A 17,458-nucleotide genomic window follows, 5' to 3' on the forward strand; every position below is an offset into this window, starting at 1 on the left:
TTAAATTTGACTTCTGAATCCTTTAGAGATTTCCCACAATAACACATTCAAAATTTTCTTTAGTGCCTCTTTCATATCTTTGTTCTGGAAACTGTAAATGAGGGGATTAAAGAATGGGGTTGCCAAAGCACAGAACAAGGTCACAAACTTCTGTATCCCAGGATAATCCCCAGAACCTGGGCTAACATACACCACTCACTGAGCCATGGAGCAAAGACACCACAGCAAGGTGGGAGGCACAAGCACAGAAGGCCCTGTGCCTCTCTGAGCCTGGGGGCACCTCTAGTACCACACTTAGGACACAGAAGCAAGTGCCAAGGATGTATAGGGAGGTGAGAAAGAAGAGAGAGCTAATAATGCCACAGATCAAAGCAATTCTAGATCTTGGAGCACAAGACAGTGCCAGCAAAGGTGCCAGAATACAGAGAAAATGGTCAGTGGTGGTTAGACTACAGAAGGGCCCCTGATATATTAGAGTCAGAGGAGTCAGTAACCAGAGAAATCCCCCTGCCCAGCAGAAGAGCACTAAGCAAGCACACAGGCAATGGGCCACTATGGTGGGAGAGCGCAAAGATCTACAAATGGCAAGAAATCAGTGAAAAGACATCACTGATAAAAATAAGACCTCAGGATCATACACAGAGAAGAGGAAGGAGAACTGGAGCAGGCAGCCAGCATAGGAAATGCTTCTGGTCTTAGGAGAGGATGTTGGCCAACATCTTGGGCAGATCAGAACTGACATAGCAGGTATCTCTCCAGGAAGGAGAGTTGGCCTGGAGGATGTACATGGGTGTGTGGAGTTTCCAGTTTGATCACACAGCACAGATGGTGGACATTCCCCAGGAGGGCCAGAAGGTAGAGGAGGGAGAAGGATGAAGAGGAGGATCTAGATATCCCTGTGGATCCTCTAGATATCTCTCTCATCATTTGGGTATTCCCTCCTGAGGGAAAGCTCAGGAGGGTGAGCTCACTCACAGACCCAGAGAAATCAGTAGTCTCCAAAGTCCTTGTTAGTGTGACCTGTTGAAATGACAGAGGCAGGAAGAAACAGAAACACACTATTTTTATTCTTCCTGAAGAGTTATGTGTTTATTTTCCTCAATGTGGGTTTACAATATTATTCTCTTTGGAGGGGTGACTTGTTCTTTTCTCTTTGTCTCATTTCCTCCTCATTTATGCAAAAACATTTATTCCATACTCATTATTGCCAGGCACTGTTCTAGAGCCAGGGAAATGATGATGAATAACAATGCAGAGGCCCTGTTCTTTTGGACCTTATGTCAAATATCTCTCATTCAAAGCAATTTCAGACAACAAATTGGTGGCTCCAGAATTTCTATAGGGAGGGAGTTTGGGAGCTTAAAACTGGAAGAGATCTAAAGAGATTTACCTTGGAAACTCATTTGCAGAGCCAGGAAACTCTTTACTTAGATGGTATGTTAATTTGTGACATGTTCATGGAGAGCTGGTACAGAACAAGGAGTGAATGACAGCACCCATCCACCTGCACTGCTGGTGCTGCCACTGAACCAGAAACAGAATATGACAAATCAAGGTGAAAGTTTTTTTTGTCATGTGGAACAGGATTATATTCAGTTAGAAAAAATGAGAAGAGGCTTTTGAGAAATGAATGGATCTTAGCAAAAGACAGAATTTTCCAAGGATAATGACGGAGGCAGAACAATAATAGCATATTACAATAATGTGGGAAGATTTGCATACAAGACATGTTAAGAGAAGAGTCCAAATGAGTGAAAGTTGGAGTACTTGTAAAGGAATAGTGGGATATAAGGCACAAAGATGGGGCCATGTGGCACAGCACTCACTGCTAGTCTGACCAGTTCAGACTTAATTTACTAGTCAACAGAAAACAAGTGGACTTGGTCTAGAAGAGTAAAATGACAGAAGGTTTATGGAAGCTGCATTTGCAAAACAATTTGCCTGATTGTTACAGAGTAATGAAATTATATGGAAATTATCAGAAAACTATTTCAATAGTCCAGGGGAAAAGCATGAAGGGCTTAACCCAGGGTGGGTAATGTATAGTCAAAAAGATACCAAGGCTGGATTCAAGAGATGTGAAATGGTAGGAACCTAATCTCCAGGTCTTTAAAATCAGCAGAGGTAATTAAATGCTGCTCATAGAGCAGAGGACAAAGACGCAGGGAAGACAGAGATCACTTTCTATTTGCCACAGTAATACTCACTAGCTCTCTTCTAATTGTCCTCTCACCTGTGAGGCCTCATGGGAGAAAACCCCTTCCAGCACAAAGGACCCATGCTAAGGGCCTTCTGTTACCCCAGGTCAACAAACTGACAGTAACACTCCTGTCCTTGCCTTTGGGTATCTCTCTCATCAAGATCCCACTTGATTCCCCAGTCCTCTATTTTCTTTTAACTCTTTTGAATCTGAGTATTATATTCCATTAAGTAGATTAGCTTCTACTTACAAAGTATTCTCCTACAAGCCACACACAGTGGGTGTTGATTTGTTATGCTATCATCTGTGTGAAGGAGAACAGTAAACAAGAGAATCATCTAAATTATTGCCAAAGAATTGAAAAATATTCCCCTTTTCCTGTTGGCTAAGAATACAATGCTTTAAAAGATGATCTGCAAAGACAAAATGATAATTGGACAAAAAACATTTCCTTAATCTCACATCTTATAAGTTGTATAATAGGAACAGTGTTTGTAAAGGAAAATAATCATGAAAATGTATGCCTTTTCATATCAATATATAAAATGAAATGGACATTGAGACATAGGAAAGAAGTTACTGTTCCATATGCCCATACCTGCTCATCCTAATGTATCCCAGGAGTCTAGGGTGTCATCTCCTTAGTAAAACACCTTTTAATTCCTTTCTTAGAAAGATTCCTTCAAGGTTTTACTCAGAGAATAGAACGTGCCACAGATCTCTCCATTCCCCATTACTTATCCCTTCTGACTGAAGACTTTCTCTAGTGACTGCAACCCCAAGAGAAATGTGTGCACCCTGCCAACTTGAATATGTTTCGTCTTCAGTGATTATCATAATGGAGATGAAAACTACATGAATGTGTACACAATCACATGTACACCCACACACACATGCACATGCATATACATATACACATATTCTAGATGAACACAGTATTTTTCCCTTCAGAGTTGCATCTTCTGATGTTAACAAATTACTTCTTCACTAACAAAAGTTTTTAGACATGAGGTGTATCCACTATATTCAGAATCAACCTACTCTCAGACATCCACAAAACTATCTACATTCTTTACAAACTCCTTCTCTCTCTTCACATATAAATCAGGCAGGATAGATGTAGGTCAGCCAAGAAGTTAAGACATTAATTGTGTGACAGAAACAAATCCATTTCCCCTTCCCTAAGTAAGGTTACATTTTTTCTAAGCCTTCACATTTCTAGGTGTGAAATGTGACAGAGTTCTAGTCAATAGAATGTAATTAAAACTGATGTGCAACACTTCAGGCCTTACTGATGCATGGTCTTTGATCATCTTTCTGTTGTAATTAAGCATGTGGACCTAGGAAGCCAAATTTTGAAGATGATTGAAAGGAAAGGAGCAACACACAGCAGCAATTCACCAGAGAATTCCGCTTTATTAGGGAAAGGTGCTGGGTTATATAGGAAGGGGCATGAGCTGATTGAGGTGTCACTTCTACGGGGTTGGTGGCTATTGGCTAGGGCTGGGAGTGGGAGGGGGGAGAGAGGTGATTGGTCTTCAGGTGGCGCCATCGGGAACCGAAGACCCGGAAGAGAAGCCGGAAGTTCGCCATCTTACTGGTGGGGGCCCTTCATTTCCCCCTTTCTCCTCTATGGGGTTGTGGATGTTGCTTTTCTCACTGACTGCTTCCTGCTGAACGGGGGCAGAGAAGGGAGTAAGGGCTTGAGGACTTGGAGGAAAGGGTTGACAGGACTCCCCACAGTAAGGACGAGTAGATGTGGACTTCTTCAGGTTGGAAATCAATGAAGGTTCCCTGTAACTATAGGTGGAGGACTTGTTGATTCTAATGGTGGTGCCAGGAGGATATGGGTGCCAGAAGCCAGGCGTCTGTGGCCATTGTTTCCAGGAACAATTTCCAGTGGAGAGAGGGGTCCATCTCAGTGTGTGGTGAGGAGGTTACGTGAGGGTGAGGGATCTTCTGTGGACAGAAGCTGATAGTTCCTGAGTAAAAGCTGGTTAAAAGTTTGATTAGACATTTTTCTGACTTGGGGTTTGATGAACTTTATTATACAGAGTAAGAAGAGACAGGCAAGAAGAATGATTATTATGGGGCCTGCAATGGGCCAGAGCCAGGTGAGGAAGGGGTTTGTTAGTATTGACGAGAATGGGTTGGAATTGGAAGCAGAGTGGAGACTGGAGTCAAGGTCGGTGAGTTTGGTAATGTCAGTTTCTACAATGCCAGATTCGTTGATGTAATAGCAGCACTCTTCCTGGAGGAATATGCAGGTGCCGCCTTTCTCGGCTGTAAGCAGATCTAAGGCCTGCTGGTTTTGAAGGGTGACCTTAGCTAGCGAAGTGACCTGTCTTTGGAGAGAGGCCAGGGAATCGGCAGTGGATGTCAGGGATCCCTCAAGTTTGGTGTTGAGAGCTCTAATTGCACATAGAGAGTGACTCAAGGCTCTCTCAGAAAATCCTGCCTCAATGGCTGAGGTGGTCAAAGAGATACCGACCATGATGGAAAGGAAAGCAGCCCTTTTTGTGCACGAGGGCAAGGGAGGTTGGAGCTCAATTAATTTCACCATGCTGTAAAGTGTAAGCTGTGGGATTAAGGTGACGAGAATGCAGGGTATGCTGGAGTTGGGAGGCAGTGACACAATTGGTGGTGTTAAGGGTGTGGTTGAGAAAGATGATGATGTCCTGAATGAGCTGTAACAAAGAGTAGGAGAAATTGGAAGAGGGGCAGGGATAAGAAGATGAAGAGGCACTGTCAAGAGTTTGGATAATGACTTTTTCAGAATGTCTGATATCTGATGCAAGTTGAGAGATCTGGGAATGAGAGGGAACATACTTTCGAGAGATATGAAGGGTCTCATGGGGGGTCAAGGACCCCCCATAGTAAACTGAGGCTGTGATTCTGGCAGCTCATCGAGAGTCCCAGGGATCTGGGATTGATAAGGAGAATGAGCCATTGGGATATTTCATGAAACGGTTGGAGGAGTAATACTGTGGGTACTGGGAGTTACCCATGTAGTGAATGGCACAAGACCAGTAGGTACATCTCCTGTAGGTGTCTGGCCATCACCTGCAATAGGCTTATTTTTGGTCATAGAGGAAGCAGAGGTAGGGAGAATAAGGGTAGCTGCTAGTGAACACTTCGGTGGAGGGAGGGAAGTGGAGGTATAAAGGCTCAGAGCAGCTTTTCAGAGGGCAGTCTGATGTGGCAATGAGGGCAGTAACTTTTGTTTGATGCTGTGTATAAGTTTGTCTGACTTTGAGTTGCCATACAAAGGAGGCTGGAGTGGTGGGGAATACAATAGGAATGAGGGAAGAAAGCAAGAGAGCAGTAAAGGAGGAAAAAGTCATGATTTGCGTTTGGATGGCAAAGGGGGTGAACAGGATTTTGGAGGAAAGAGGACAATAAGGTCAGGAGTCTGGAGGGAGGGAGAATCTGCAAACTTTTGTAGGTTAAGAGATCTTTTAGGTGATGTGGGGACAGAATGGTAAGGGACGCCCTGAATGTTAGTTTATGAGCTTCCTTCTGCAAGAGGTGTCCAGCGGCTAATGCCCGTAGGCAGGGGCCCATCCCCGAACTGTGGGGTCTAATTGCTTGAAGAGATAAGCTACTGGGGCAAAGGATGGGCAATAATATTGGCCTAGGACTCCTAGAGCTTGACTGGACCTCTCATGAATGTATAATAAGAAGGGCTTCGACAAATCAGGGAGATGGAGAGCTGGCGCTTCCACAAAGGCTCGACGGAGCTTAATGAAGGAGTGTCTGGGTGAGAAGGATAATGGTTCTTCAGGGGGACCCTTGCTGAGGTCATATAGGGGTCTTGCTAACAGGAAGAGGTTAGGGATCCACGCTCTAAAATACCCAGCCAGGCCTAGAAAGGAAAGGATTTCTGTCTTGGTTTTGGGAATGGGCAGGTCAGAGAGGAGCCATTTTCTGTCTAAGGTAATGGACTTTCTTTGTTGAGATAGAAGGAATCTGAGGTAAGTGACAGAAGGGGAAGAGATTTGAGCTTTGAAGGGGGATACCCAGTAACTTCTGGAAGCTAGAAGGTTAAGTAGGGAGGCAGTGTCAAGTTGAGACTGTTCCTACAAGGGACTGCAGAGTAGAAGATCGTCCATGTATTGTAATAAGGTGGACTCGGAGTGATCATGATGAAACTGCTTGAGGTCCTGTCCAAAAATATGGGAACTATCTCGGAAGCCTTGTGGTAAAACTGTCCAAGTGAGTTGTTCAGAATGTCTTGTGTATGGGTCCGTCCAGGTGAAGATGAAACAATCTGGGAGGAGGAGTCCAGAGGGATAGAAAAATGGGTCCTTGAGATCTAGGACTGAGAAGTGGGATGCCGAGGCAGGGATTTGTGATAAAAGGGTGTATGGATTTGGAACTAAGGGATGGATAGGGACAACGGCCATGTTGATGAGGCGAAGGTCTTTGACGAGGCGGAAAGATCCGTTGGTTTTTTAACAGCTAATATGGGGGTATTAAATGGGCAGTGAGTGGGTCTGAGGTAATTTTTGTTTAAGAGATCTTGAATGATGGGTTTTAGGCCTATGAGGGCTGAAGTGGTTAGGGAATATTGGGCCTGACAGATATACTGAGAGGGGTCACATAATTTGATAGAGGCAGGAGGACATAGAGCCACGGAGGGGCTTGTAATGTCTCAAACTTTGGGATTTACAGGGTGTATGAGGACGGAACCAGAGCTTTCATTGGGTAGAAGGGGTCGTCGGCTATGAGGGCCATCAGAAAGAGGGCTGTGGGAGTGGATATAGTTATGGAAACATGGAGGAGGGAAAGGATGTCCCGTCTTAGTAAAGGGATGGGACACTGGGGCATAACCAGGAAGGAGTGGAGAAAGGTATGGGATTGTCTTGGATTGTGCATAAAAGGGGGGGTGGTTAATGGGAAAATCTGTTTACTTCCTATGCCGACTACAGAAGTAACGGCAGGCATGGTAGGGCTCTGGTATTCTCGCAAGACTGAGAAGGTGGGTCCACAGGATACAATCTAGGAGGAAGGAGATGGGGTGACCGTCTACTATTAAAGTAATACTGGGCTCCTGTTTGGTGATGGAAATGGTTGGGTGAGAAGCCCCCGGGCCCCGTCAATCTTCTTCTGCCAGCCCCACTATGGCGGGTTTACGATGGGGGTTGTTCGTCCAGTCTCCCCTTCGGGTGGTTGGGCAATCAGACACCCAGTGGCCCTTTTTGTGGCATCTGGGGCATGGGGTGGTAGGAGATCTGGGGGAGGGGCACGCCCTTGACTAATGTCGTTCTTGTCTGCACTTGAAACAAGCTCCTGGGGGGGGCTTGTTTGTAGAAGGGCGCCCAGGTTATGGTTTTATCAGCTGGGCCAACATTTGGAAATTGGCTTGATCAACCTTTTGTTTACAGCGTTCTTTCTCCTCCTCCCGGTTATGGAAGACTTTAAAAGCCACTGTTAGGATCTCTGTCTGTGGGGTAGCGGGGCCCTGTTCTAACTTTTTGAGTTTAGCTTTAATGTCGGGGTAGCTTTGAGCTAGGAAGTATGTCATAAGGACATGTCTCGTCAGGCGTTTCTGGGTCAAGGCTGGTATACTGTAATAGGGCTTGAGTGAGTCTGTCTAAGCTATGTCTCAGAGGGGCAATAATTTTGGGAGGCCCTCAGGACAGAGTCTGAGGGGACTGAAGGGTTCTGGCTCAGTCTGTGGGGGAGTGATGCAGTCCAGCCGCACGTAGTCAAGCAGGACCTGAAGTGCGGAAGGGGGGCGAAGAAAATAAATAAAGATAGAAAGAACTGGGAGGGCTGACGCTCCCACATGTTGCCAGCCAGCAGCCCAGCTGCTTGCCTCTGCTGCTCCAGTTGGGCTTGAACTCATGACTCTGAGCTTAAGAGTCCCATGCTCTACCAACTGAGCTACAGAAGGGCTCCAGTTAGCTGCTTATGGAACGCATAAACAGAATGTTGTTTGTTCTCTATTCTTGCCACTTTGGCAAGTGGGGGGAGGGCATAGCTAGAAACAGGGACAGTGTTTCTACACATCTTCAAGGTCTCCCTATTTTCAGAGTGAGGAGTCTTGGCTCGTCTTCGAGGACAAGATATGTTTTTGTGGACAGATAACGTCCAAGGACTGCACCGGTTGTTCTCAAGCTTGTGCTTTCCCATGCTGCATTCAGACATGGGAGAAGATGCTTTCCCATTCTCCCTACAAACATGTGAGAAGACAAAGGCGGTCCCTAACAGGGGAGAAACAGGTGATGAGGGCAAAGAAGGAGGAGGCCCCCGCTAGGGGGGATGAAAGGCTCAGGCTTAATCAGTGGGGGACAAAGGCGGAGGAGGTGAGATGGGGGAGGAGATGGTGGGGGAGGAAGGGAGAAGGGCTGTTGTAGGAGAAGAAGGGGAAGGGAGTGAATGGGAGGCTTCTGCAGGGGTGGCGGCTTGCAGGCTAGGAGAATTTGGGGGGATGCGGGGGTAGGAGGAGGCAGAAAGCTTTGATATAGGGAATCGCCTTCCATTTTTTCAGGCACTGGCAGTAGTTAAAGAGATTGCGAGTGATGTTAGGACCAAAAGTTCCCCCTGCAGGCCATTGGTTGTTATTGTCTAGGGGGTATGTCGGCCAATCTTGGGAGCAGTATTTACGGAGAAGTTTTGGTTTCATATCAGGTGTCAGGGAGAGGGTGGCTAGATACTTGAGCAGGCATTCAAGAGGTGAACTTTCAGGGAGGGATGAGGAGGCTCCCATGGCTGAAGGACAGAAAAGGAGACAAACAGGGGAAGACGAATGGAGATCCTTGGACTGGAGGCAGACCGCAAGGAGACAAAGGGCGTCCCCGATGATCCTTGGTGGTCTGCAGAAACTCGTATACGAGTCGTAATTTCTTAGGAAGTGTGGGTCGTCACCCAGACTTCTCTAAGAAGGCAGAGTGCCAGAGTCACGAGGTACCTAGTACTAGGTATTTTCGGCAGATGGAATGGATTTTGGCAGAGAGAACGGAAGGAGGAGGGGGGAAAAAGGGAGCGTTCTCATCTGCAAAGGAGTCACCTCAGTTATGGTTGTTGGAGTGGGGGGCCTGAGGGTCGGCCGCAGCCGTGAAGGCCTGAGGCAGGGATTTATGGCTGTTGGAGGGGGGCCTGAGGGTCCGCCACAGCTGTGAAGGCCTGAGGCAGGGAGAGTTCCCTCCTCATCCCCGAGCATCAGGGTTTTGCAGGACGATCATGGTCAATGGCACTGCGATAGCTCAAGGAAGAGTGGCCTACTCCGGGGGAAAACTAAAGGCCAGAGAGGAGTGGTGAGTGTGATGAGCCAGCACCGGAAAAAGAGGACGAGGGCAAGCTGCTGCTGGTATCGGGGGGAAGACAGGGCCCAGTTGGGGTGTCCTGTCTCCCGGGTTTTAGCACCAATGAAAGGAAAGGAGCGACACACAGCAGCAATTCACTGGAGAATTCCACTTTATTAGGGAAAGGTGCTGGGTTATATAGGAAGGGGCATGAGCTGATTGAGGTGTCACTTCTATGGCGCTGGTGACTATTGGCTAGGTGCTGGGAATGGGAGGGGGGAGAGAGGTGATTGGTCTTCAGGTGACGCCGTCAGAAACCGAGGACCCAGAAGAGAAGCCGGAAATTCGCCATCTTACTGGTGGGGGCCCTTCAATGATGAAGCCAAAGATAGAAAAAGATTAAGTTCCAGAACATCACTTGAAGAACAATCACCTGTCTAATCAGGACTATCCCTTAGTTTTTTAAGTAAGTAGTAAATAAATACCTTTCATATGTGACCCACTGAAAAAATGTTGTTAGGAGAACAATAGTGTGACTCACTGAATCAAATATTTACATTTTAATAAATGTATAAACAAAACAATCTGTGGGTGACTATATCAAAATGTATATACCTGTGGCTTATTCCCTTCAACTTTCTACCAAAATAGCAGAGAGAATTGAGGGAACAATGTTTATGGAAGCTAGAGTCTGAGAAATGAAAAAAATTTTGAGTCATACAGTGCATTTAAAATTTTGATCACCATGGCCACATTTCCCTCCAAAGAGGTGTCAGAGCTTTCATCACTACTGTTACCTTTCTCTATATCCTAAGCACCAAGCACAGCTTTTAATACTGTACTGCTGGCCTAGTTCTTCAAACTGGACCTTATAAATGAATATATTTAATGCCTCCATTATGGTGAAGTATGTCAGTGTCAATTGAGAGGACATGGAAAATATCCTTAAGTTTAAGAATCTCTTTTCATCCAACATGACCCAGTATCTACGCTTCAAACATACAATCTCCATTCTCAGGAACACAAAGCTAATGACCACACTAAGTAACTACCCACAAGCTATTATAAAGCCAACCTAGCTTGCCTTTTGTTCAAAAATGTACATATAAGGGACGTGTCATTCTTCAGAACTCACTAGATCTGTTACTAAACCAGGGTGTTACCCTTGGAATTCTCACAGATCTTACAAATCACACATTTGTTGGAGAATTTTTATATTCTAATTTCTCAAGATGGACTCCATATTCTGGCACACAGCCTTTTTACCTTTAAACTAAGCACTGAGTAGTTTTCTCTGGCTCATAAGTGCTCTGTGACATCCAACACAAACATTGTCATACAATCTATGTTCAGTAGTTAACAGCCCATGGAAATACGCTACAGAGGGCTTGAAGTAATGTAAGGGACTTATTATTGTGGTGTTATTGGTATTTAAATTGTTCTCAAATGCCAAGTATGTAGTAGAAGCCCTGGGACTATTCCACTGTTTAGAATCTAAGGTGAAAGGCCCAGAATTTCCATCTGGGCACTTTTCAATTAGAATTGGAATGTCTTAACTGAATACCTACCCGAGTGAAATATCAAGCTACTAAACTTAAATTCTGACAATGTTATTGGAATACAGAAATTTCCGACCTTGATTCTGTAAGACTGAGGTGTTGGCAGTATTTTCAAGGGGAATTGCAAACTTCTCAAAAGATTGAAGCAATAAGAATAATTTGAATTCATCCCTTATAGCTAATTGGATAGCTCACAACACATTTAATGAGAAAAGGAGCTATACTGTGGCTTTGAACAGCACAGAATCTATACTTACAGACACCAAATTTTCAAAAATACAAATCTGATCATGTCACTTCCTTGCTTTCAATCATTAAATATTTCCTTCTTGCCTATAGGACCAAGTTCAACCTCTTTAGTATATCTAAATTCCTGAACCTCTAAGTTCATCTCCTTTCAGGATGCCAACATTCACTCTACACTCATACACTAAGACAATTCTATATGCTACTCCTTCTGCTTGTAACATAATCACGCACCCTCCCTCCTTCTCCTCTACAAAACCACCAACTTGTCATTCAAGACTAGGCTGATATATTATTGACCTCTCTGTAAACCCTTCTCTGACACATCCCACCTATGCCCCCTCAAACTTACACTCTTAGTCCTTCTCTGTGCTCCTCTGGTCCCCTGGTATTTTCCCTTTACCATTTTTTTAGCTAGAATATTAACACATCTGTGCCCCCATAAGTGAAGAGTTCCTTGTATCATCATACCAAGTATATTGCTTAGAACATTATTTCAACTTAAGAAGCTTTTGCAGGCCCCAGAGTTTCATGCATGAGACTGCACATCCTCTAACCTCACTACCATCAGCAAGACTGAAGAGGGATTGCAGAGCTCTGCCATCTCCTAGTACCCGTATCCTCCTCTCTCTTCTCCATTAACATTTCTATAACTATTTGCTGTGGAGAGCATCAGTACAAATTCCATTGTGCTCTTTTTTCCAAAATGGCCCTGAACAACGGAGTCCACTGGTAACTAAAAGAGGGTCCTCCTTTCTCTATTACTGCTTCCAAGCAGTAACAGAGAAATCCCTCCCTGTTCTTTAAAAGCCATGTTTTTAAATCTGTATCTCCCTTTGAGGAAGAGGACAAAGGGGAAGGGAGAGAGAATAAAGAAAACACATAAGCCACTTATCTAAGGTTATTTGGAAAACTTCTAACTTCCTAACCCTAATTCACTCCACTCCCTCCCACTCTCACACAAAGGAGAACATAAGAAGCTGTAGAGCTACACTGTCTGATGTGGTAACCACCAGCTACATATGGCTACCGAGCACTTGAAGTGTGGCTGGCTCAAATTAAAAGTGCTGTAAGTATAATATTCAGCTCAGCTTGCAAGACTTAGTATGAAAAAAAAATGAATGCAAAATAACAAATTAATTTTATATTGATTACATATTGAAATAATATTTTTATACACTGGGCTAATTGTTACAAAAATTGATTTCACTGTTTCTTTTGAATTCTTTATGTGGTACCTAGAAAATTTTGCATTGTACATGTTGCTTGCATGTGTGGCCATATTCTGTTGGAGGACAGCTCTGCCGTAGCCTTTATGTCCTTAGAACAGAGGTCGGGGATGAGCTCTTTGCCCTCAGACATATCACAGCTGCTGCTCACAGCTGAGGAAGCGTGTGATCCAAAGCAGAATCCAGTCGACTCAGCTAGGAGGTATTTCTGAGCTTCAGGAAAGGCTCTGCCTGAGACCCGAAAAGTGGACAACACTGGGCAGTCAGAGCAAGTTTCTTTAGGCATCAAGAGTTTGCACACCTTGGATGGACTTTACCTTACACACCTGTCCCAGAACCAACACCACTCCTTTCGTTACTTTTATCCCTAGTGATATCTAACAGTCATGCGCACTGGAGTGGAAGGAAATCCCTGATAAGGAAGACTGCCTTTGGAAGAAGGGAGTGGCTGCCTCCTTGAGACCACTATGGGTCATCAAGGAGCAAAGCAAAGGAGCACCTTTGAGGGCAGGGCAGTGACCGAGTTGGGTAGTGAAGAAGTATTAGCGATTTGAAGGGAAAAATCCTACTCTCCGTAGCTTTTATTATTGAGAAGAAGCGGTAACAGCAACATCACAGAGGAAAAGAAAATGCAGACACAAAGAATAGCTGCTGGGGCTGCTGGAAAAGAATACAGTGAAAGTGTTAAAGGACAATGATAAAAAAAACTGACACTGGGAATGTGCTTTGCATTTTTAAAATTATTTTTAATTGTGTAAAACACACATAACATGACATTTACCATCCCGACAGTTTTAAATTTATAGTTCTGTGGCATTAAGTACATTAACATTGGTGAGCAACCATTACTACCATCCATCTCCATAAGTCTTTTCATCTTCCAAAATGGGAAACTTGTGTCCCTTAACTAATAATTCCCCATTCCTCTCTCCCCAGCCCCTACTTTCAGCAACCACCATTCTACTTTCAGTCTCTACAAATTTGACTACTCTAGAAATTTCTAAGAGTGGAGTCATACAGTATTTGTTGTTTTGTGACTGGCTGGTTCACCAATGGTTCAGCAGGTTTCAGAATCTCCTTTCTTTATATGGCTGAATAACATTACATTGTATGTACATAACACATTCTGCTTATCCACTCATCCACTGACGGACATTTGGTTGGTTTATCTTTTGGCTGTCTTTTTGCATTTTACAAATATTTTATATATGATCTCTCGAACCATCCCCCAAAAATGCCCTTTCTAAAAACTGGGAATAAAAGTTTTGATTTGATAGGATGTTACCAGAAGATAGTCCTCATCAATCTCTGAACAAATCACTTTTTTAAGACAAGGAAATGTGGAGAATGTACCAGAAATAACTCTCATTTGCATTTATACAGATCTTCCAAGAATCAAAAAAATCTTTCCCATAAAAATGGGCACTTTTTTCTTTACATCAATGTAATAGGATTATCATGTAAAAGTTTAGAAAAAAATTGCTGAAGCTCATATTTGGCAACAATAATGTGAAATAAATTTTGGTGTAATTACTACTGATAACAACATATTATATAATATTTATTGAGTCCCAGGCACTGTTATAAATGATTCCAGATATTAACTCACTTAGCTCAAATATTCTATGATATAGATTTGATTATTAGGATCATCTCCAGTTAAAATTGGGAGAACAAATAACAATTTGAGTAGTTTTCCCAGTCACTCAATCGATAAGAAATAAAGACAAGCTTTGAATTTTAAGGAATTCTCTGGTGGAAACATTTACTATAGATTTAATATCTTTCCTTTTAAGTACACTTTTTCTTAATTCTTTATAACAGGACTTAAAAGGAATTTTATCTCACCCAAGTATCGCCCATTCAGGAATTATTTTTAAACTTTACACATAACTTTCCTCAGGGCAACCTTTATCTCCTTATTCTTGAAGCTGTAGACCAGAGGGTTTAAGAGAAGACTCACAGTTGAGTAGTTGGCTGCCTGCCTGTCTCTGGGCTCACATCACCATGACTGAGCCATAGAGAAAGGACACCACCACCAGGTAGAAGACACTTGTGGAAAAGTCTTGTTTCCTATTGAAGCTTTGGGATACTGAACCACAGCTCAAAGGATCAGACTGTAGGACACAGGATGGACAACAAAATGATGAAGGTCATCAAAGCACTGAACTTGCTATAAGTCAGAGTTGTCTTGGAGACAGGGACACATGATATGCCCAGCATTGCTGTACAATCACAGAAATAGTGATTAATGGCATTTGAACCAGAAAAATGAAACTTGGGAAAGAATAGTGGCAAAGAAGAAAAAGCCACCCATCCAGCAAACAGACACAGGGTTCCACAGACTTCCTAGTCATTATGGTGGGGTAGTATGGTGGGTGACAGATGGCAACACACCTATCAAATGCCATAAGAGCCAGAAAGAAGGGTTCTGTGGCATAAAAAGAGGAAGATGTAGAATGGTAGGACACAGCCATATAGAAGATGGTCTCGGTCTTGGCTAGGAAGCTTGACAACATGCTTGGCACACTGAAATTGATGTCACAGATTTCCAGGAAAGAGGAATTGGCCAATAAGATATAATGAGATGTGGAGCTGATTGGCCCCACCATGTAACACTGATAATAGCACTGTTGCCCAATAAAGTCAAGATGTAGATGATGGAGAACAAAAACAAAAAGGAGAATTTCTGCTTCTTTACTACATAGGAAACTTATGGGGATGAATTTAAAAATGGGATCAGTGACATTATTATTTGCAAAGCATGCATTTCTCTTTAACCTGTGATGTGCACAGACATAATCAGAACTACATATTAAGAGTATCCTATTTTATCCAGTTCTCCATAATACCTCAATTTCTCACTGGAAGTAGGAGTATTATAAGTAAAGAATAAAATGGAATATTAATATTTAGTCAACATGAAGAATTTGTATCAAAACAGCACTGTTGGAAGACGATTAGAAGAACACCATTATTAATAATATTTTAAATATTACTTTAATTTAAATATTTCCTCTAGAGCTTTTTCTTCCGATTTTAGCCTATAAGAACAACAGAGATAGATGAAACAGAAAAACAGAGATGGAGATGAATCATTATACAGCCTAATTGGTCATCTTTTTTTAACTCAAGTACAGCTAATAAACTTCAGGAAGGTATTTATGCCCTTAAACTGAACATGAAATATTTCATTGCTTAGACTATCATTTCAGTCAGCACCATGAGGTCCATAAATTCTTACTATTTAATTACATTATCATAGACATTTGTTAAGTCACAATAATAATGTACATCCCTAAAGAAATACTTTCATTCATTCATTAGTTTCCACTAAAAATTTATATTCCCAATGATTCTGGTGTGAAAAAAACAATGCTTGGCTTTTGATAATTACTATCATACTATATGGGTGCCAGAGAAGTTTGAACTCAGAGAAGGTTATTTCAGAAGATTTGTATTGATAGCAATGAAAGTAAAATATGGAGGCTATACTACTGTGCTGGAAGCACAGGCATATAAAATGAAAGAGGTCATAAATAACTGGATGCTATTCAACAATCCCTAGTCTAAATTAATGAATGTAGCATATACTAAACTAAATTATTTTACTTCATTCAAAGTACCCTCTATGGAGTCCCTTCATTCACATTTGTCTTTCAGTCCCATTTTCAAAATTTGCCAACTTTACTATTTTTTAAATGATATCACATACTTTACTTTTTAGTTAGAACAGGCTTTCCACTCATTCATTTTTCTTTCCTATGCATTTTACATTACTTTCCCTCAATTTTCACTCTACTTTAGTGAAAAAACAAAGAGTTTTAACATCTTAATGTTTTCTAAGGGAAAGTCAAAGTGACTGTTTAAGAATTAAGTGTCAGTCTTATCACAATTAAACATTTTTTAATTGAAAAATAATCAAATTCTGAAAAAAGCTAAAATGAAATCCTCATTCTTTAAATCGGAGATTTATAACCTGGAACAAGTGACACACTTTCTCTCTGAGTTTAAACATCTTTATGTGCAAAATCAGGCTAACAAGACCTACTCAGGGGAGTCAGTGAAACATTAAATGCAATCATGTTTTCAAAGCACCTGGCAGAGTGCCAACCATAAAGTAAATGTTCATATTATTGCCATAATTACCATAGGCAAAACAGCTTTTCTTCCCAAAAGGTATTTGAATCTAAAGGGTGAATGTTCAGCTTCCATATACATTCTTACCTCTGAGTATTCAGTCTCATACATGATATGAATTTAATGAGGTGCTAACTTAGAATTGAAAAAATATCTAAAATTGCATGGTATAGAACTCAGAATGAATCTCTCAACAAAAACATTATAGCTGAATTCCCAAATAGCCCACAGAAGCATAATTTGAGCACTGAAATTTACCTTAATTATTTCTTACCCTTTGAATTTAGCCCATTCTTATATCATTCTATACAGTCTTTCTCTTTCTCTGATTCTCAACATATCGGCTTCCATTCTCTTTCAGTCTCTTGCACACAGTGTTTCAGCTACAGATTTTGTTGAAAAGACTTGTGGATTTCTTGAAATCAACCACCACTAGGAAAATTCTTTCTATGAAAAAAATTCCATTTTAGTTAAAACTTATGAGTCCAGGCACAGTTATCTCCTCTACTCCCTTGCATATGTTAAAGCCAGGAGTTGATAAAACATTTTTTTGCAGAGAAAGTAAGCTGTTGGAATGCCAGGTTTTAGAATATTTGATACTTTCCATATCTCAGAGCAGTAAATGGGAGGGACAAGACTTGAACCCAAGTTAGCATAATTCCAAAATCCATAATCAATCAAACCCAAACTGCTAGCTAAAGAAATATAGAAAGGATTGTTGGAGGCACTCAAGATGGTGGTGTGAGTAGGGCAGCAGAAATCTCCTCCCAAAACCATATTTATTTTGAAAATACAGCAAATACAACTATTCCTAAAAGAGTGACCAGAAGATAC

The 17,458-nt window shown here is 42.2% G+C and overlaps 1 pseudogene; it reads right to left on the reverse strand.

Moving 5' to 3' along the window:
• Positions 1-16,735, reverse strand: LOC108398883 (olfactory receptor 11H12-like; annotated as a pseudogene).
• Between the last annotated feature and the right edge of the window lie 723 nt (positions 16,736-17,458).

Source organism: Manis javanica, chromosome 8, assembly GCF_040802235.1.
Source record: "Manis javanica isolate MJ-LG chromosome 8, MJ_LKY, whole genome shotgun sequence".
In the NCBI taxonomy this organism is placed as follows: domain Eukaryota; kingdom Metazoa; phylum Chordata; class Mammalia; order Pholidota; family Manidae; genus Manis; species Manis javanica.